Source organism: Prionailurus viverrinus, chromosome B1 (assembly GCF_022837055.1).
Source record: "Prionailurus viverrinus isolate Anna chromosome B1, UM_Priviv_1.0, whole genome shotgun sequence".
Taxonomy (NCBI): Eukaryota; Metazoa; Chordata; class Mammalia; order Carnivora; family Felidae; genus Prionailurus; species Prionailurus viverrinus.
This window is the reverse complement of record NC_062564.1, coordinates 146,498,928-146,520,617: the sequence shown is the minus strand read 5'-3', so window position 1 is coordinate 146,520,617 and position 21,690 is coordinate 146,498,928.

The following is a 21,690-nucleotide window of genomic DNA, read 5'->3' as shown; positions in this document are numbered from 1 at the left end:
CTATTTGCAGCTACGTGGATGGAACTGGATGGTTTTACGCTAAGTGAAATTAGTCAGAGAAAGACAAAAATTATGACTTCACTCATATGAGGACTTTAAGAGACAAAACAGATGAACATAAGGGAAGGGAAACAAAAATAATATAAAAACAGGGAGGGGGACAAAACAGAAGAGACTCACAAATATGGAGAACAAACATGGTTACTGGAGGGATTGTAGGAGGGGGGGTGGGCTAAATGGGTAAGGGGCACTAAGGAATCTACTCCTGAAATCATTGTTAACACTATATGGTAACTAATTTGGATGTAAATTTAAAAAATTAAAAAATTAAAAAATTAAATTAAAAAATAATAAATAAAATAAAATAAAATAAAATAAAATAAAATAAAATAAAATAAAAGACATAATGCTTGGGGTGCCTGGGTGGCTCAGTTGGTTAAGCATCTGACTTTGGCTCAGGTCATGATCTTGTGGTCTGTGAGTTTGAGCCCCACATAGGGCTCTGTGCTGACAGCTAGGAGCTTGGAGCCTGCTTCAGATTCTCTCTCCCCTGTCTGTCCCTCTTCCACTCTCTCTCTCTCTCTCTCTCTCTCAAGAATAAATCAACATTAGAGAAATTTAAAAAAATAAAAACTTAAATGCTCCCTCTTAGCATTTTGTATATTATGTGGAACATTACAAACCTTTGTAGAAAAACAGAAATCTCGTCCAGAGATGGGTTACAAATGGTAGTCTCTTCCATAGAACAATGGAAGCTTTCTCAACTCCTCATTGTATTCCATTTTTGCTAATAAGGCTGACTTCATATTTTTAACTAACCAACCCAGGTGTCTGTACAACTTAGCACAGCTGAGCCCTCAGCGAAAGAGGGAAGTGGATACTCATTGCAAAGCACTTCTTAGCTAATTGAGGAGTGAAACTGACACATATGAGATAAAGAAGATTAAATATGATCAAAGACCAAGCATATTTGAAAATAAGTAAAAAAGAAACTCTTAAAAGTAAAAATACAACAATTTGACTGAAATACTCAGTGGAGATGTTTTATAACAGATTAGACACTACTGAAAAGAAAATTAGAGATCCAGGAACTAAAACCAAAGAACTTTATCTGGAATTCATATCCAAGAATTAAAGAGGTGTTAATAATAAAAAAATAATTAAAATCATGGAGGATTGGGGATAAGATCTTACAAATACCTAGTTGAGTTTTTACAGGTGGAGGAGAGAGGAAAGGGTGAGAGACAACAATGAAAGTGACAATGTCAATGGCTGAAACTTTTCCACAAATGATGAAAAATAATAATCCACAGCTTCAAGAAATCCAACTTACAGATGCCTAACTTTACATTTCTACTCAAAAGAGAAGGATCTTAGAGCTTTGATTCACATTTATCTACCTCCTCACTCATTTACTATTGCTTTGGGGTCTTTTAAGCCCACTTTGTTTGAAAGCTCCACAATGTGGAAGGAGGAAGAAGAGTATTCTCTTATTTTTTCATGCATTGGTTCATACTGCAACTTTTCCTCTGTCATTTTTCTCCTTACAACTACTCAGGTACCTGCCGCTGCCATTCTCTCTGTGGGTCGACATTATCTGTGGTGTGGACCACAAAGCCCATTCTTTCTCTCCTCTGATTCCCAATACACTTGAGCACAAAAGTGTGCAGAATAGTCGCATCAATAAGAGATTTATGAGTAATACACAAGAAGCCACCAACTGGAAATTCAACCCTGGTACTCACTGTTCCTAAAAACATTGTTTCTCAAGGTGATTTCTTCTTGCCTGTATTTCTTCTCAGACCGCGTGAGGGGGCCTCTTTTTCCTCAGAGTTCTGCCTAAGTTTCATTTCCACATTCTCCTCTTTGGATTCAAGTTCCCTTGTCCTACCTACCACCCTTTGCGGTCTTTTATGGATCTCATACACAGTGAATAAAACAGATAACAAACAATTTTAGCATAACATTCACAGGAAAAATACAAGATTTCTCAGAAGCATATAGCAAAGGGTTCTCTCACCTAACTAGACTACACTTCACTGAGAAAATCTAAACTGGAGACTGAAGGATGAGGAGAAGTTAGCCACGCAAAGGGAAGAAGGATATGTGGGCAAGACTGGTCTAGACATCAGGGGAGAAGTAATTTGTAGGCAAGAGCATGACACAAATTGAGAAGTGAAAGAATTTCAATGTGGCTGGAGTTTAGCATGAAACAGAACAAGTCCTACAGATAAAGCTGTGCTAAATGGACTCTGGAATCTGTAAGGGGCTGAGATTTGGAATTGAAAACTTCTAACAGCTTCCAATTACCATCATTTTAAATCGCGAACATTGTAGGCCCTTCTTCCAGAGTCTCCTCCCAAAAGGAAGTGAGAAGACATAAAAGCAACTCAAAAGTCTGACCTTGGGGGACTTTTAATGCCATTTGTAGTATTATTTTTATTAGAGGTGGTAATAAGTATTCACCTTAAAACTGAATTGTAAAATACATACATAGTACATGCAACAAACAAAACCAACAAATTTTTATAATTGCTGGTTTGTTTGTTTGTTTGTTTGTTGCTAAAAATGCATTGAGAAATAGATGCATAGGTTAAAGTTACCTAAGCAGAATCTTTTATTCTCAAGATTTTGGTAAATAAGTAGACAATGTGAATCAAAGAACTCCCAACCTTACACGAAACCTCTTAATGTGTTAAGTACACACCTTTAATATGATCAGTGTCTGACCCTGAAAGCAAGGTGAAGATATCTGCACCACCAATCTGATAAATCTTAATAATGACTCCTTATTTAAAAATCTAATCATTAATTTCATCTTTCTTGCTTTCAAAATACACTAAAGGATTTGATCCACTTTCTCATCTATGTTGCCACTGCCATAGGACAGCAAAATAGTCCATCAAAAAGGCAATTCATGGATCAAACTGGAGAGTGGGCATCATGTAAACAAGCCAAAAAGGAAAAACGGAAAAGAATAAGAGAAAGTATGAGAGTGCAAGAATGAGAGAGAAGGAACAGCCAGTCAATTTGCTGAACTGAAAATTTTTGCTTTAGCGAAATTACGTATATAGACATGGATTTTATTTGCACAGACACAGGCTTAGACTCAAACTTGAGCACGTGATCTATTACTCCATCACTTTAATCCATTTATGTGGAATACAAATTGTAAGTCTAATTTTACCAAATAGAAGCATGAGTGCAAATAGACATACACACACAAAATGAAAAGGAGAGATAAGAATAAAGTGTTCACCTTAAAACTTCATTAATTGTAAACCAGTATAATACATAATACATCATATGCACAACATACGAAATCAAGTAAGTTTCATAATTGCTGCTTGTTTGTTTGCTAGAAATGCGCCAGGACATAGATTCATAGGTTAAAGTTAACAAAGCAAAATCTTTTATCATCAAGATTTTGGTAAGTAAGTTGAAAGCATTTTTTTATTATAATATATCTGTTTTCCATCAGGCCTAGGTTTGAAAATTTCAGAAGAAAAGATGAAAAACAATTTTACTTTTTGCTTGTAGTAGTAATACAGCAAACCAAAAATTGCTTAAGACTGTATTAACCCTGCAATAACAAAAGAAAGCTTTAGAAGCAGTAATTTCTCCATTACTCACTTAAAAATACAGCAGACAGCAATTGCCTCAAGTTTAGCAACCATCAGCTAAATTTGCAGATCACAGACAACAGATAGGGAAATTTTTAATGTAACAAAGTAAACACCAGGCTATTTCTTCCCACAAGATTTACAGATGGAGCAATTAGGTATTCTCCAGAAGATTACTTAAGGGTCAAAGAACCCAACTCTCAGTAAGTGAAGAAAGAGATCTTTCTACACTTTTTGCATTCCCATAGATAAAAGTCAAGTGGATAAATATTATTGTTACAAGACTTTCTAACATGATTTAGCAAGATGATGTTGGAAAATTAAGATGGGAAAACATTTGCAGATGATATTTCCATATAAAGTCCGCTTCAGACCTACCTAGAGGAATGTTCTAATCACTCTGTAAAAAATTACAGAACTTGGGCTAAAGATCAGTTTAAATGTGTCTAATAAGTCTATTTCATAGGGCATGGTTAGCTCATGTTTTAATCATGTTATGATGCAGTTCTTTTCACCTCTGCCTACCTTTACTTTTTCATTATGCTTCCAAAGGTTTCATCATGCCCCTTACAAGAATCCCATATGGAAACATGTTTCATTAAAGTCACAACTTGTTTCTGCTCAGGTTATCTACTGGTCTCCAGCAGCTTTATCATGATTTATGTGAGTCAACCCTCTACTGACTTTCCACACCAGTTTCATTCTTCTCTAGTATATGCCAGTCACACTTATTAAACAGCTGATTTGAAACTTTTTAAAAATGAAGTTTGTGATTATTGATTCCACTTATAAATATATCTGGACGGTTACAAGATCCTCCCGCAAAGCTTGAATGAGGTCTCTGCACTGACATGAAATGGACACTGACTTCTTCTTATATGTCCTTTTTCCAGCACTAAAGTTTTCCTGAAGAAATTTTTTCACTCTTCCTAAATTTCATAAATTTCAGTTTACTAAAATTCTGTTTCATTTTCTTTAATCTCAAAATAAGGTAAGAATTAGTAATGGTTACTAATTAGAATTTAAATTATATCTTCACACGTAGTATTACATAAATTTTATATAAACCGTGTGTTTTCTTTCTCAGTCTATATCTTCTCCAATTACTTAAAATTTTGACCAGATGTTATAGTGAACAAAGATATATTAACTCTGATTTAAAAATATGGTATGCTCTGTGTGTGTTGTGGTAGCAGCTTTCAGATAAGCAGGGGAAGAGACTAAAATAATCTACGTAATAATGAATTAGAGTTAGAGATACCAATATGAATTCATATTCAGTATAGATATACATGGATCCATATAGGAATATTTACAGTATTTATAAACAGATATATATCCTTCCTTTGTCAGCTTATAGGACCTAGAAATGATGACACTTAGTAGCAACAAGCGCACCATTTTCTGACAAAATGAACCAGGGCTTTTTGGAGAACTGTTTGATCATAAGACTGGGTCAAGAACTATGTGTGGAATCTTAAGTATCTTCTAACATCAGAAAGTAAGGAAGTGCTTCCCTCCAAAAAAATTGACGAGGACATGTCAAAGAAGAGCTAGAACCAACTGAAAGCTGGACCAATGGCCAAAGCTTGAATAAATTGAGAACAAAATAAAGCAGTATATTATAACCCCAAACATAATGCAAATATCCATGAGTCCATATGGATATAAATAAATGGTTGAGTAAATAAATGAATGGAGAAGAGACAAATCTCCCATGCAGAAGAATTAAAAATAATTTACATAGATGGAGGATATCTATGTACTTGGAGGTGTGAGCTGTGCATAGTGACTTCATTCAAAAAAAATACATATATATGGAAGGGAGAGGGGGAAGACCACAGAGGAAAAGTGCCATTTTCATTACATCTTTCTTTTCCATCCACGTAATTTATCACGTTGATGTCGACCTTGGTTGACACAGTATTTTTCAGGTTTCTCTACTGTAAACTCATTCTTCCTCCTACAATATATCTGATCAGTCAAAATTGGTCAGACCAGTCAGAATGTCAAGGTTATCTTAAACAAGGAAATTCTGAGCAACCGTTATACCTAAGAGGAGCCTAAGGAGGCATGGCAACTAAGTAAAATGTATCGTGGAATTTTAGGTAAAATCATGAAAATCAGAGTCAGGTATGGGCTTTGGTTAATATGAATTGTCTTGGTCACTTTGGGCTGCTATAAAAAGTATCATAGTCTGGGTGGCTTATAAACAACAGATACTTATTTCTCACAGTTCCAGAGGTTGGAAATCCATGCCAACCTGGTTGGTTCTAGTAAGGATCCTCTCCCCAGGGGCAGTCTGCTGCGTCCTGGTTGTCGTGTCACACGGCAGAGAGCAGAGTCTGAGCAAGCTCTCATATCTCTCCTTATGAAGGCACTAATCCCATTAAAGAGGCCTCTACTCTCATGACTTAATTTCTTCCTAAAGGCTTTGCTTCTTAATACCATTACTTTGGGGGTTAGGATCTCAACAGACAAATTTGAGGAGAAAAAACACTCAGTCCATAACAATCATGTAACGATATTGGTACCCGACTAATGTAAGATGTTAGTAATTGTAGAAACTGGATGTAGGACATATGAAAACTCTCTGTAATATTATCTCAATTTTTCTGTAAATCTAAAGCAGTTCTTTAAATATAAGTCTATTTTAAAAAATAAGTAGGGAGATGAGAAAAAAATAAATAAATAACCTACAGCATGTAGTAAGTTGTAGTTTTCTGCCAATAATAATAAGCTTGGTACATGGGCTATGAAATTGGTCTCTGGGGAGCATGTCCCTTAGGCAGTGATGGAGCTAAGCTTATCATTAATCACATCTGTACAGCTTTGTCTTTCCTTCTTTGAGGTTTGCTCCTAGAGTTATACTGGGCTTGGAGAACTTGCCAAATCTCTATATGTGTTTTGATAATCATATTTGATGAACAAACAGGTTAGAAAAATGTATGTAACATCTAAGTACCATCAGCAAGAGGTCATAGGGATTATGGTGAACTGGAAAACACATGGTCTGCCTGGAGATATAAGAATTTAAATGATCTTAAAACACAGTACTTGCCAAGCCAAACTCTTGGCTGCCAGTTTGTACCACAGAATCGACTGATAAAAACTAAGCCCCCAAAGAAATTTTTTAATCTAATAGTAAAATCTGGCACTATATATAGTCCTCTGTGGGGAATAAGCTTAGGAATTCTCTGAGCCTGCACTGATGGGTTAACAAGATATAAAGAATCAGAAAGCCATAGGATGCTCACACCCAAGTTTGGGTAAACAAGATTGGGTAAATAAGATCGGGAAAAGGCCCCCAGTATATGACAAATGGGGCAAAGACCCTCAGTGTAGGACAGACGGGACACAGGCCCCCAGTATACGACAAAGATATAGGACAAGAGCAGCAAGCTGCTTTCACAGGAAGAAGGACCAGTTTAGGTAAACAGGTAAATAGGGCTATAGACAAGCTGGTGAATATGCCCAGAGCAGAGCTAATTAGCAAAAGAAAGATGCCTTTTGACCCTGAGGTAGCATGCTCTCTCTTTCTTGTTCCTTAGGCCAGTTAGGTAAACAGAGGTGGGGCCTCATGTTAACTGGAAACAACCTTCCACCAAGCACCAGAATCTTGTTTTGTATTGACCCAAACCCCTAACACCCGCATATCTCCAAAACCTCCTTCTCCCCACACCTATGAATTAATGTTCATGGTTTCATTGTCTCTCTGTAAATGCGCATCACGCTTGTAAATCTTCTGATCCTAATAAAAATGGAGCAAGGACCCTTACTCGGGGCTCTTATCTCCTCCTGGACATTAGCCTCTCTTGCATTTTTAATCCTGTGCCCTACTCTCTTGCTGGACAAGAGAGAACTCCAGACCCAGAGTCTACAACGGTCCTCTATTATTGAGTCTATTGTTCTATTTATGTCTACTTGCCTTAGATTAGGATCAGATAATAAATGTTGGACTACATATGTTAAACACAATATGTTTTAGGGTTGTTTATTTTGTTTTTGTTTTTTGCATCTGGAATAGCAGAGTAAGAAATGCCAAAAAAAAAAAAAACCAACAACAACATTCAATAAATATGATTTAAAAGTCAAATTATGGGGCGCCTGGGTGGCTCAGTCGGTTAAGCGTCCGACTTCGGCTCAGGTCATGATCTCTCGGTCCGTGGGTTCGAGCCCCGCATTGGGCTCTGGGCTGATGGCTCAGAGCCTGGAGCCTGCTTCCGATTCTGTGTCTCCCTCTCTCTCTGACCCTCCCCCGTTCATGCTCTGTCTCTCTCTGTCTGAAAAATAAATAAACTTAAAAAAAATAAAAAATGAATAAAAAATAAAAGTCAAATTATTCAATTCTTTACAATGCCCAATTAAAATGAAATGCAACACAAGAGAGACAAGGTCTGAATGAGATCAAGAGAACAAAGTGTTAACAACTGTCTCCTTTTCACTCTGTTTTCCCCAGTTACCTATCACTAGCTCAACAGATGGGCTAAGCCTGAACTTCAATCTTCCCAGGTTCTTAGGCTTATACTGACAAGATGAATAAAAATATAAATACTAACGTCAGGAGCAAATTCCAGCAACCCAGTCAATGGGCCATGAGCTCTAATAGTCTTCTATATAACCATGTTTTCCAATAATTTGTCCTAATCAGTCCTTAAATTAATATCACCTTATATCTATGCTTTGTACTGGAGCTGGCCAAAAAACAGGACTCATTTATGCATGCATCACTTTGCATTTTATTTCTAGTTACTCTATCATTAACCCCTGTCCTCTTCAGAGCTTAAGGTTCTAGCTTTAATCTCAAGCATTAATTGGATTAACCAGATTTATCTAGTTCCAGGCAATTCCACTCTTTGAGTGGAGAGACAATTCTTCATCCTCCTTGTCCCTCTCTCTCCTCACAGAAATCTTACTACATTTGGACATGCTCTCACTCCCAAAACAAACAGCCATTGTTTGGAATTTCTTGCCCACTTCAATGGACCTTCTGATACTACAGACTGAGAGTCCACTATCTTCTGAAAATATCATAAACCATAGAAGTGCCTTCCCTGGGATTTGTTGCTACAGTTGACTTAACTTGTCTCCAGCCCTGTCTGAGCTCAAGTGCACTTCTCAGCCACCAAATGTTCTCCACCAAATTTCAACTTCCTACTCTTCTCTCTTGTCCAATGTTAATAAGATCTTAGTATGATTTGAATTGTTTTGACATGAAATGAAAAAAGAAGAAGGGAAGAAAGACATATGGAGATGGAAAAACAGAATGCAATAAATATGAGGTCTGTGCATAGAGAATAAAATATGGAAGCAAATTTCCTCTTACTATGACTTTATTTTGTCTGACCTCCAACTCAATAAGACTTGACTAGCATTCAGTAAAAACAAAGCTAAAGGCTTTCTTCTTGAACCATATAATATTTTCTTGCCTTGCTCTCTGTTTTGGCAATCCTGGATTCTGAGCATTTCTTTTTCCTCCTAACTACACTACCCCACTTTTTCTTTAGATGTAATAACTGAGATTGGATTTAAGTACTGACTCTTGGCTTCCCTCCTTGACTGTTATCTGTGCTGTCCTTTGCACTGTGTCTGCCTCTGACTGTTCAGAATGTCCTTCAGCTTAATTCTAACATAACCTTGAGATCTTTTTATTTAGTTCTCAAAACAAGGAATTTGGCAGCCTGAGACAGAGATATTCTAGAAAAATTAATGTTGAGTAGAGACAGGTGAAGAATAATTAATGGAATTCGGATAAGCTATCCTGGATTCCCAACTTAAGAAGCATGAGTCTGAATTCAAGCCTGCCCCATGTGTATTTCTTTACCACTTTTATTCAAGTTAAGAATTCTTTACATAATTTCCAAAAGTCTCCATCCATCTATTATTTATCTATCTATCATCTATCGATCTATCTATCTATCTATCATCTATCTATCCATGATCTATCTATTGATCATTTATCTATAAAGGTAACTGGAATTTCCTATTGTGTTAAAACTCTTTCTTGTGATAAAATACACATAATGAAGCATACCATTTTAACAATTCTTAGGTTTACAGTTCAGTGGCATTAAGTATATTCACGTTCTTGTGCAACCATCACCACTATACATACCCAGGACTTTTTCATAATCCCAAATTGTAATTCTGTGCTCATTAGACAATAACTCTCATTCCCTCTTCTCCTCCAGCTCCTGTCAACTACCATTCTTTTTTTCTGTAGCTATAATTTTGACTACTCTAGGTACCTAGTATAACTGGAATTATACAATTTTTGTCATTTTGTGACTGGCTTATTTCACTCAGCATAATGTCTTCAAGGTTTATTCATGATGTACCATGTGTCAGAATTTCTTACATTTTTTAAAGTTGAATAATATTCCTTTGAAGGTATATACCACACTTTGTTTAACCATTTATCCATCAATGGAATCTTGAGTTTTTTCCACCTTTTGGCAATTGTGAATAATGTTATGAATGTGAATTGTGAGTAATATAAGAACATTGGTGTACAAGTATATGTTCATGTCCCTGCTTTCAATTCTTTGGAGTATATATACAGCAGTGAAATTTCTGAATCATATGGTGATTCTATTTTTTAAGTAACCACCATACTGTTTTCCACAGCAGTTGCACCATTTTATATTCCCACCAGGAACACACAAGATTTCCAGTTTCTCCATATTCTTGTCAACACGTTATTTTCTTTTGCTTTTTAAAAATATTACCCATCCTAAAGGGTATGAAATGGCATCTCAAAGTGAGTTTAATTTGAATTTCCCTAGCAATAAGTCATGTTGAGCATTTTTACATGTGCTTATTAGCCACTATATATTTTCTTTGAAGAAATGTCTATCTGAGTCCTTTGGCCATTTTTAAATTGAGTCATTTGGGTTTTCCTATTGTTGAGGTGTAGGAGTCCTTTATTTATTCTAGGTACTAATCCCTTATCAGATATATGATTTGCAAATATTTCCTCCTATTCTATGAGTTGTCTTTTCACTCTGTTGATAGTGCCTGCCAGATATGCAGAAGTGTTTAATTTTTATGAAGTCCAACTTATCTGCTTTTTCCTTTTGTTGCTTGTGTTTTTGGTATCATATGTGTTAAAAATTTTGTAATATTAGATATTTCCCCAGTTTGTTCTGTAGGATTTATACTATCTGGTGCTCTAAACTCTAAGAAAAGCATATCTTCACAAGAAAGCAAAATCTTGAGAGCTAAAAGACAAGGAGTTCTTAGATCCATCTGGGGATTGTTCTCTTGCTCATTGTTCTCATGATCAAACATCTATTAATCTCTGTAAACTCATAAGAAAAATATACAATTACTGAATTGTTCTCTGAGGTGGTTCAATTTTCTCTCTCTTTCTGGAAATTTCCCTGCCAGTAATTATTGGGTATGGATTATTATGGTATGGAGGAGAGTATAAGAAAAAAAAAAACTTCCATAGGAAAAAAAGGATTTTAATCTATATAAAGATTTGAAAAAAAATTTACAGTTTTGACTTGCCTTGAAATGTACCATTTTTAACTCCATGGTGCAACTGTCATCATGAGGTCTTTAAAACTTCCCAAGATTCTGCAATGCTGACCAGTTTCTATCCTTGTTATATTAAGCTTCCTCTAAAAGCTTAAGGAGATCACAGTCACCAATGGGGTATAATGCTAAGAGCAGTAGTAAAATTATTTGTGATTTCTGAATTTTTATGAAAATGTTGAGTAAAAAATGTCAGATGTTTTATGCAAACAGTATATTACTACAAATAGTGACAAGGCACTTTTAATAAAATATTTCCTTACTTTCAGTATTAATACCTACTTTCTCTTCTATATTTCTACTTATATTTCTATATTTCCACCTATATTTCTCTTCTAAGTTAGTAGTAGTCATATTTAATTTTAGAAAGAAAAAAACTATATGCATTTATAATTATTTTATTCAGAGATAGAGTGCTGCCACTAAAATTTGCATATAGATATACTAAAAAAACTACAATTAAAACCTCACATAAACACTTCATGGAACCTATTTTCACAGAAGCCCATGGGCCATACAAAATTAAGCTAAAGGATTGTTTTAAATGTAAGGAAAATAGTCCTTACTATATCAAATTTTAATGTCAAAGGCTTATAATCTTTGAAGGCCTGACAATAAAATGTATATTTTACACACACACACACACACACACACACACGCACACAGGCACACTGCATTCTTATGCCTGTTATTTAATTGATACTTTTATATTCTTTTATTTTATTACAAGACTTTGAGAAAGATAATATTACCACATTCTGAATTGATAAGACTAAAATTCAGAAAATTTAAGGAACTTGCTTAAGATTACCTTGAGCCAAGATTTGGACTTAGGTCATTTGTTCCCAAAGTCAATCTTCTCTTTCCATTATATCACAATATCTTGTTAGGCTCACTTAAATTAGTTTCATCAGAATTCATTATCAAACATCTATTAATCTCTGTGAGGGAAACTTCAGGTAATAGATAGGAGTGAGTAAACTACTGTTCCTTTCCTTAAGAAGTATTAGGTAGCAAATTAAGTAGTCATAGGTATTATTATTTGACATAGGTACACATGTTCAACATCCCACAGGCATTGGCAAATGCTTTGCAACTCTGAGTGCTCATAGACAACTTCCATTTCTGAGTATTTAGTATTCATAAAGCCATTACTTTATAACCCAGATGCCAGCTGGAGCCATCCTGCCCTTGGGATTTGATTAAACTTGACCTAAGCATCATGTCCAAGTCTTTGTAAGAATTCAGAATCTAGACTGTCAATGCATTTAGAAATCTGTCATAATACTAGTTGGAGAGGAAAGGGGCCCATTGAAAATCATATGGTCTTCTGTATTTCATTGATTTGGGGTGTCTGGGTGGCTCAGTCAGTCCAACTTTGGCTCAGGTCATGATCTCATGGTTTCTGAGTTTGAGCCCTGTATCAGGCTCTGTGCTGACAGCTCAGAGCCTGGAGCCTGCTTCAGATTCTGTGTCTCCCTCTCTCTCTGTCCCTCTTCTGCTTGTGCAGTCTGTCTCTCACTCAAAAATAAAGAAACATTTAAAAAAATTAAAAATTTATCTCATTGATTCATCTCTTCTACTTTTTCTCCTCCTTTTCTCATCTCAAGTTTTTCCATTTTCTCACATGAAGTAATTCCACTCACATTTAGCACCCTTTAGAAAATTCACCTTTCTCCCTAGTTTCCCATTATAGTATTTTTTCAAAAATTACAATTTTATTTTTACGAGGAATTCTGGTAAATAAAAAACATTGTTTTCATTATGTTTTTCTCTTTCTTTCTCCCTGATCTCCATTATCTAAAGACATTGCATTTATATCAATTGAAAGGATTAGTATTTAATTTAACTATAGCATAATCATATTGAATAAACTATATCCAGTATCTATGGAAAGAACTGGAATTGGCTATGGTGAATTTTCAGTAGGAATTGGTATGACTACTAGAAATGCTAATATTGTAGACAGGTAAAGATCATATTTCACTGTGGTGGTGGTGGTGGTGGTGATTAACTGTTGATGCTCTATCTCACCAGATCACTTTAAAAAGTATAGATTCCTTCGGGGGCCTGGGTGGCTCAGTCATTTAAGTGCCCACAGTTTGTTCAGGTCATAATCTTGTGGTTTGTGGGTTTGAGCCCTGAATCAGGCTCTGCGCTGATAGCTCAGAGCCTGGAACCTGCTTCAGATTCTGTGTCTCCCTCTCTCTCTGCCCCTCCCCTGCTCATGCTCTCTCTCTCAAAAATAAGTAAGCATTTAAAAAATTTAAAAAGTATTGATTGCTTTTACTAGGGCTTTAAATGTTATTTTTAAGGAGAATTTTTGGCCTCTCATTCTGCAATTGTTAGTATTAATATTTTTTTCTTAAAAACAAAAATTAAAATAAATACATTAATATATAAATATATTAATAAATAAATATATTAAAATAAATATATATTAAAATAAATATATTAAAATAAATATATTATAAAATAATACATATGCCAAATGTTGTAAGGACTGTACAATGTATGAAATAAACAAGACATATGTTTGTGTCCTTTTGAGATTTTTCCAAGCACTGAACCGTGAAAATGCAGACTTGGAAGGGCTATTAATAATCATCTAGTCACTCGTTTCTGAGAAAACAATCTGAAGAAATGAAAGTTGCAAATCCATTGATTCTTGCTTGGGAAGAGTGACATGTGTCAACCTCCTAAAATAATTCTTCCTGTATGGTTGCAAAAACCTTCTCCAAGCGTGTAGCTCACGTTTACTCCAGTAATAAAGATGACTATGAGTAAATATATCTGGATAAGAGAAGAATTTAACCTGTAATAATTTGATTATTAGTATATGCTATTGCCTTGAGCCTTGAGAATTATATAATCATAAGGAACACCTACACTTCCTTACTTTATATATAAATATATATATAGGCTAAATATATATATGTACGCTAATATACATTAGAGTACATATATATATTTATGTACGCTAAATATATATATTTATATATTATATATTTAGTATATATATATTTATATATATTTAGTATATATATATTTGTATATATATATTTAGTATATATATATACTATATATATAGTATATATATATTTAGTATATATATATACTATATATATAGTATATATATATATTTAGTATATATATATACTATATATATAGTATATATATATATTTAGTATACACATAATATACACATAAGCTAAATATACACATAAGCTAAATAGATAGTTCTGGAAAAAATGTAGAATTTGAATTTGTCAGTCTAAAATCAAAGCATACTGTAGCAGTAGGGATCAGTTGGATACTAAGGAAAAGCAAAACCAGGACACTTAGAGATTTCAGAAGCCTATTTATGTCTTTCAATTCTGGAGATAAAATTAATGCTAGGGATGATAATATTCATGCTTCCAAGTAAAGGTACTACGGATATATTATTTGTTTGATAAAATAAAATAAATTTGTGTCCTTTTGGAAACAAAACTGGGCACAGTTATTGTACAAATGGCTAAATTCTACATTATAGGATAACAAAAATTTTATGAAGCCTGGTTAGAAAGGAGAGAGAAACCATTCGCCCTTGCAAAGCCAACAGAATTGGGAAACCCTTGAATGAGCCTCTTATCTTGATAAGCTTCAGGGAAAACCAGTAGGAGAAATACAGCATTTTTGCCACCCCTACCTGCGGTAACTATGTCAACAAGGACTTGTCTTCACAGAGTTTTTCCAAAGAACACATTCAGGTAACAACTATGGTTGCTAAAATTTGCATCACTGATCCATAGGTAAAGTGTTACTTTAGGAAATAGTCACACAACATGGCAGAGAAGTAGGGGGCTCCATACTTCCGGCTTCTCTCAAAGAAGTGCTGAAGCCAAAGGACTTTGAACCCCAAGAGTCTGGGAGGAAAAGAGACTGAATCTACCAGGAAGAAAACGGGAAAACTTGAGAGACCATAGGTAGGTGAGTGAGAACTGGGGGAGAAAAAACGGCCCGTGTAGGCATGGAGGGAAGGGATCCCCTTCTGCAGAGGGACAAAGGGAGGAGAAAGAGCAGCTGGGGAAGGGTAGCACTGTATCTGGACAAGAGAAAAACCTCGGACTGTGACTGAGAGGGATCCCATCTCTAACTGTAGGGCTTGCTCTGGACTGGGGCCAGCTCCCTGTTCACATACCTGGAGAGGAGGGGAGCCAGCCCTGGGTTCAGCAGGACCACGGTAGGAGTGCAGTCCACGGTAGGAGAAAGCAGCCCCCTCCCTGGAGTGCTGTGGGACAGGACAAAGCCTTCCTGCATCCCCCACCCCCCGTGAGGTCAGCAGCGTAGTCTCCAGCAGGAAAAGGCAGTCCTCCCTGAAGTGCTACAGCACAGGCAAAGCCAGCCAGGACCACATACCCTGCCACACAGAGAGGCACTTCCCCAGCGCCAGAGCCCACGGAGTGGATCTCTGAATCCTAGCCAAGCACAGGGTCAGGAGAGTTGGCAGAGCAAGAAGGACCGCGCCGTCTGCACCCACGGCACAATGAGGACAACTCAAATGGAGTCCACCTGGTTGGTGGAGAAGAGACTAGGGTATCACCAACTCCCACCACCACCACCAAGGCAGGCTTCAGGGTTCGGTCGGTGGGGCCCACAGTGGAGGCGGGAACAGCTTACACCAAACCACGCCCCTCCATGCCTTGGTAGCTGTATATCTACTGGAGCAGGACAGACCGTGTGGAACGAGACAGCTACTCCAGACCAGCGCTGCAGCATTGCCTGGATTAACTCTAGGTCAATTCTGGATATGTAGGTATATTCTCCTTACTGTTTCTCCTCCTTATCTCTTCACTCCTCTAGGCTGGTTACTCCAGTTATTGGTTTGTCTAAACAGACTTATTGAATCCATTGTCTTGACACATGATGTACACCTCCTTCTTTACACTCCTTTCTCTCTCTGGAATAACCAAGCCATATAGTTTCGCTGTCTGGGTAACTTTGTCTTCCTTTCTTTCTTCCTGTCTCCTTTCTTATTTTCCTTTCTCTCTCGCTGGATTAAGCCTTTCAGTCTCTTGGCCTAGTCAATGTTTACTTTATCTTTTTCCCTGACACTGTCATTTTTCTCTTTGTCTGGGCTCTTCCATCAGAATCACCTCCACATTGTTCTTTACTTGTAGCCAGCATTTCTTGGTTGGTTTTGTTTTTGTTTTTGTTTTTGTTTTTTTGCTTTTGGATTGTTTCTAGTTTTTTGTTTTTGTTTTTTCTTTGTTTGTTTGTTTTATTTGTTTGTGTGTTTGCTTGCTTTTGTCTCCTATTTGTCTGTATCTTTGTTTTCCTTTACAGGGCTACTCCAAGGAACAAATCAAAACACACCTGGTGGATGGTCCAAAACATCATTACAAGTAGGGAAATAAAATAAAATAATAAATGTCACAACAACAGAGAGCGGGTAACACTCCAAAACCACCTCCTGAAGGGCCAGGCCCTGGACAGTGTATGACTCCCCCCCCTTTTAATATAGCAGTGCTCACAGGTACAGAGCACACAACATGCTTTTAAAACCCATAAGGGATAGAAAATTAGCCAAAATGATGAAATGGAAGAATTCTCCTCAAATTCCAGGAAGAAAGGACAGCTAAAGAATTGATCAAAACAGATTTAAGCAATATAACTAAACAAGAATTTAGAATAATAGTTATAAAATTAATTGCTGGGCTTAAAAAAAGCATAGAGATCATCAGAGAATCTATTACTACAGAGATCAAGGGACTAAAAAATAGTCATAATTAATTAAAAAATGCTATAAATGCGGTGCAAAATAAAATGGAGGCAGCCATAGCACGGATTAAAGAGGCAGAGGAGAGAATGGGTGAATTAGAAGATAAAATTATGAAAAAAGAGGAAGCTGAGAAAAAGAGAGATAAAAAAACAACAACCCAGGATTACAAGAGGAGAATTAAAGAACTAAGTGATTTAATCAAACAGAACAATATCCATATCATAGGAATTCCAGAAGAAGAAGAAGAGAGAGAAAGGGCTGAAGGCATATTTGAACAAATCATAGCTGAGAACGTCCCTGATCTGGGGAAGGAAACAGGCATTGAAATCCAAGAGGCACAGAGAACTCCCTTCAGAAATCTACAGATAATACAATGACTCTAAACACATATCTTTCAATAATAACGCTGAATGTAAATGGACTAAATGCTCCAACCAAAAGACAGGGTATCAGAATGGATAAAAAAACAAGATCCATCTATTTGCTATTGACAAGAGACTCATTTTAGACCTATGGACACCTTCAGATTGAAAGTGAGGGGATGGAGAAGTCAAAAGAAAGCTGGAGTAGCCATACTTATATCAGACAAACTAGACTTTAAATTAAAGGTTGTAATAAAAGATGAAGAGGGGCATTATGTAATAATTACAGGGTCTATCCATCAGGAAGAGCTAACAATTATAAATGTCTATGCACAGAATTCAGTAGCACCCAAATATAAAAAACAATCACAAACATAAGCAACCTTATTGATAAGAATGTGGTAATTTCAGGGGACTTTAATACTCCACGTACAACGATGGATAGATCATCTAGACAGAGAATCAGTAAAGAAACAATGGCCCTGAATGATACATTGGATCAGATGGACATGACAGATATATTTAGAATTCTGCATCCCAAAGCAACAGAATATATTTACTTCTCACATGCACATGGAACATTCTCCAAGATAGATCACATACTGGTCACAAAACAGCCCTCAATAACTATAAAAGAATTGAGATCATACCATGCACATTTTCAGACCATAATGCTATGAAATTGAAATCAACTACAGGAAAGACTAGAAGACCTCCAAAAGCATGGAGGTTAAAGAACATCCTACTAAAGAATGAATGGGTCAGCCAGACAATTAGAAAAGAATTTTAAAAATATATGGAAACAAATGAAGATGAAAATACAACAATCCAAACGCTTTGGGATGCAGCAAAGGCAGTCTTCAGAGGAAAATACATTGCAATCCAGGCCTATCTAAAGAAACAAGAAAAATCCCAAATACAAAATCTAACATCACACCTAAAGGAGCTAGAAGCAGAACAGCAAAGACACCCCAAACCCAGCAGCAGAAGAAAAATAATAAAGATCAGAGCAGAAATAAACAATATAGAATCCAAAAAAGAAATAAAAACCAGTAGAACAGATCAATTAAACCAAGAGCTGGTTTTTTGAAAAAAATAAACAAAATTGATAAACCTCTACCCAGGCTTCTCAAAAAGAAAAGAGAAAGGGGATGTAAGGAAGATGGCGGCGTAAGAGGACACTGGGCCCACCGCGTCCTGCTGATCACTGAGATTCCACCTACACCTGCTTAAATAACCCAGAAAACCACCAGAAGACTAGCAGAATGAAGTCTCCAGAGCCAAGTGCAGACGAGAGGCCCATGGAAAAGGGTCTGACTCCCTCCTGGTGCCACAGGGCCCCTCCCGAAGCAGATCTCCAAAATAAAAGTGAGCTAATCCTACCCCTCCTGCCCCCGTGCACCTTGCCAATCGACCCCAACTAATACGCCAGATCCCCAGCACCACAAGCCTGGCAGTGTGCAAGTAGCCCAGACGGGCCTCGCCACAGTGAATCCTGCCTCTAGGAGAGGGGAAGAGAAGGTACACACCAGTCTGACTGTGGCCCCAGCGGTGGGCTGGAGGCAGACATCAGGTCTGACTGCAGCCTCGCCCACCAACGTAAGTTATTCAAGACAGCACAGGGGAAGTGCCCCGAAGTTCTGCACCACTCCAGGGACTATCCAAAATGATGAAACGGAAGAATTCCCCTCAAAAAAATGTCCAGGAAATAACGACAGCTAACAAACTGATCAAAAATGATTTAAACAATATAACAGAAAGTGAATTTAGAATAATAGTCATAAAATTAATCGCTGGGCTTGAAAACAGTACATAGGACAGCAGAGAATATCTTGCTACAGAGATCAAGAGACTAAGGAACAGCCAGGAAGAGCTAAAAAATGCTGTTAATGAGCTGCAAAATAAAATGGAGACGACCACAGCTCTGATTGAAGAGGCAGAGGAGAGAATAGGTGAAGTAGAAGATAAAATTATGGAAAAAGAAGAAGCTGAGAAAAAGAGAGATAAAAAAATCCAGGAGTATGAGGTGAAAATTAGAGAACTAAGTGATGCACTAAGGAGAAATAATCTACGCATAATTGGTATTCCAGAGGAGGAAGAGAGAGGGAAAGGTGCTGAAGATGTACTTGAAGAAATAATAGCTGAGAACTCCCTGATCTGGGGAAGGAAAAAGGCATTAAAATCCAAGAGACACAGAGAACTCCCTTCAGACGTAACTTGAATCCATCTTCTGCACAACATATCATAGTGAAACTGGCAAAATACAAGGATAAAGAGAAAATTCTGAAAGCAGCTAAGGATAAACATGCTCTAACATATAAAGGGAGACCTATAAGACTCATGACTGATCTCTCTACTGAAACTTGGCAGGCCATAAAGGAATGGCAGGAGATCTTCAATGTGATGAACAGAAAAAATAGGCAGCCGAGAATCCTTTATATCCAGCAAGTCTGTCATTTAGAATAGAAGGAGAGATAAAGGTCTTCCGAAACAAACAAAAACTGAAGGATTTCGTCACCACTAAACCAGCCCTACAAGAGATCCTAAGGGGGATCCTGTGAGACAAAGTACCAGAGACATTGCTACAAGCATGATATCTATGGACATCACAATGACTCTAAACCCATATCTTTCTATAATAATACTGAATGTAAATGGACTAAATGTGCCAACCAGAAGACATAGGGTATCAGAATGGATAAAAAAACAAGACCCAACTATTTGCTTTCTACAAGAGACTCATTTTAGACCTGAGGACACCTTCAGATTGAGAGTGAGGGGATGGAGAAGTATTTGTCATGCCACTGGAAGTCAAAAAAAGCTGGAGTAGCCATACTTATATCAGACAAACTAGACTTTAAATTAAAGGCTGTAACAAGAGATGAAGAAGGGCATTACATAATAATCACAGGGCCTATCCATCAGGAAGAGCTAACAATTATAAATATCTATGCGCCGAATACAGGAGCCCCCAGATATATAAAACAATTACTCACAAACATAACCAACCTTATTGATAAGAATATGGTAATTGCAGGGGACTTTAACACTCCACTTACAGATATGGATAGATCATCTAGACACACGGTCAATAAAGAAACAAGGGCCCTGAATGATACATTGGATCAGATGGACTTGACAGATATATTTAGAACTCTGCATCCCAAAGCAACAGAATATACTTTCTTCTTGAGTGCACATGGAACATTCTCCAAGATAGATCACATACTGGGTCACAAAACAGCCCTTCATAAGTATACAAGAATTGAAATCATACCATGCATACTTTCAGATCACAATGCTATGAAGCTTGAAATCAACCACAGGAAAATGTCTGGAAAATCTCCAAAAGCATGGAGGTTAAAGAACACCCTACTAACGAATGAGTGGGTCAACCAGGCAATTAGAAAAGAAAATAAAAAATATATGGAAACAAACAAAAATGAAAATACAACAATCCAAACGCTTTGGAATGCAGAGAAGGCAGTCCTTAGAGGAAAATACATTGCAATCCAGGCCTATCTCAAGAAACAAGAAAATTCCCAAATACAAAATCTAACAGCACACCTAAAGGAACTAGAAGCAGAACAGCAAAGGCAGCCTAAACCCAGCAGAAGAAGAGAAATAATAAAGATCAGAGCAGAAATAAACAATATAGAATCTAAAAAAACTGTAGAGCAGATCAATGAAACCAAGAGTTGGTTTTTTGAAAAAAAAAAAAAAATTGACAAACCTCTAGCCAGGCTTCTCAAAAAGAAAAGGGAGATGACCCAAATAGATAAAATCATGAATGAAAAGGGAATTATTACAACCAATCCCTCAGAGATACAAACAATTATCAGGGAATACTATGAAAAATTATATGCCAACAACCTGGACAACCTGGAAGAAATGGACAAATTCCTAAACACCCACACTCTTCCAAAACTCAATCATGAGGAAATAGAAAGCTTGAACAGACCCATAACCAGCAAAGAAATTGAATCAGTTATCAAAAATCTCCCAACAAATAAGAGTCCAGGACCAGATGGCTTCCCAGGGGAGTTCTACCAGACGTTTAAAGCAGAGATAATACCTATCCTTCTCAAGCTATTCCGAAAAATAGAAAGAGAATGAAAACTTCCAGACTCATTCTATGACACCAGCATTACTTTGATTCCCAAACCAGACAGAGACCCAGTAAAAAAAGAGAACTACAGGCGAATATCCCTGATGAATATGGATGCAAAAATTCTCAATAAGATACTAGCAAATCGAATTCAACAGCATATAAAAAGAATTATTCACCATGACCAAGTGGGATTCATTCCTGGGACACAGGGCTGGTTCAACATTCGCAAATCAATCAATGTGATACATCACATTAATAAAAGAAAAGATAAGAACCATATGATCCTGCCAA